Source organism: Pundamilia nyererei, unplaced genomic scaffold (genome assembly GCF_000239375.1).
Source record: "Pundamilia nyererei isolate P.nyererei 1_Seehausen unplaced genomic scaffold, PunNye1.0 scaffold00036, whole genome shotgun sequence".
Lineage (NCBI taxonomy): Eukaryota > Metazoa > Chordata > Actinopteri > Cichliformes > Cichlidae > Pundamilia > Pundamilia nyererei.
In genome coordinates, this window is record NW_005187437.1 from 4,164,846 (window position 1) to 4,166,380 (window position 1,535).

The 1,535-nt window shown below is 44.4% G+C and overlaps 1 protein-coding gene across 1 annotated transcript in view; it reads right to left on the reverse strand.

The window, feature by feature from the left end:
- The window catches only part of psmd1 (proteasome 26S subunit, non-ATPase 1), a 36,929-nt gene that overhangs the window by 9,918 nt on the left and 25,476 nt on the right, over positions 1 to 1,535 (reverse strand). The gene's annotated exons all lie outside the window — the stretch shown is intronic.

Here is a 1,535-nt window from a genome sequence, read left to right on the forward strand (position 1 = left end):
CAAAAAGACATCTATTTATATCGTATTTTATTTTTATCTATGAAGATGGCTAGAAGGGTGATTAACAGGGGTCAAGGGTGTAACTTGAAAGAGCAAAAGAATAACAGTCCACCCAAGCAATTCTTGGGAGGGATGGCAGAAGACAGAAAGAGGAGGAAGAGGAAGCGCAACCAGGATGAATTCATCATTTCTATAGAGATAAAGAGAAACCCACCTCTTTTTTTTTTTAATGACAAGGTTACTAGGGAGTAGCCCTTCCAACTAAAAGTAATATCAGCCTAAACAATAGCACTTAAATCATCTGCTGCCCTCTTCTCCTGCAGCGACTCTAACCTGAGGTCACTCGGATGATTTAATTACGGGGCCTTATCTTCAAATCTGAGCCGGTGTACGAGACATTCCAGTCCCACGGGCTCAACGTTGGCCAGAATGAGTAACGAGGCTAGCTCAACGCACCACGAGCGTGTGCTTGAGAGTCTCTTAAATACTTAGAAGAGCTTGAGTGCACTTCAGTAACAGGTTCTCCCCCACCCGCTGTTTTCGCCAACTCTCACTTTGGTGGGCCAATTTTCATTCCGAGGAGTAGGTGAGGGAGGTGCGCAGATCCACTGCGATCCCTTAAAAAGGTGTAACGTGACTACATCAACAGCCGGCCTGCATGTTTGGGTGTGAAGAAACAGCTCCATCGAATAAAAACAACAAGACGTGGCATGATTTGGTTTTTCTTCTTGTTTTTTCTTTTTTTTTTTTTACATAAGAATGCGAAAGCTAATTACACTTGATTCAGACTGCATCAAATACTGGGAGAAAGCCTGAAAATACAGGCGGGAGGAAAAGACGTGGACGCAAAGTGAGAGAAGGAAAGCAGGAGACTGACGGCTTTCAGGGTAATGAGCACCAGTTATCATGAAACTGAGCTCTAATCGCTTCCGCCAGTCAAATTAAATACAATTACCCCTGCACCTCAAACACTCCCAAGGCCCTGGAAGGACGAGAATACTTAAACATTCGTACCGCATGAGCCTGAGCATGTCTGACATTCAAACGGGAGTAGTGTATATTCTGCACTGAAAACAGGGCTAAGCAGCTTGTGCAGGAAAGAGAGCTGAGGGTGGGAAGAATCAGGGGTTTTGGTCTCACGCAGGGACATCCTGGCCTGAATTTATTGCGCCTGATCTGAAGCATGATGGAAATCCTGTCGGTCATCAACATGGATAATCTACCCAGAAAAAAATGACCGTTAATCAGAGAGCAAGAGGGGCCAAGTTAACAGCGAGCCAATGCTGTGCTTAATGAAGAAAAGAAAAAAGTGTCATGTAAAGGTGCTCGGGTTCACTTTGTGAAGAATGCAACACCTGAGAGTGTATTTCAGTGTGTTTCCCTGCTATTAACACACACATGCTTGTATTTAGATGAAACCCTTACACTGGGGTTTTCTTTTTGCATACATACGAGTTCTCCATGTGATGATATGCAGCTCTGTAGGACCTCACACACACACACACACACACACACACACACACACACACACACAC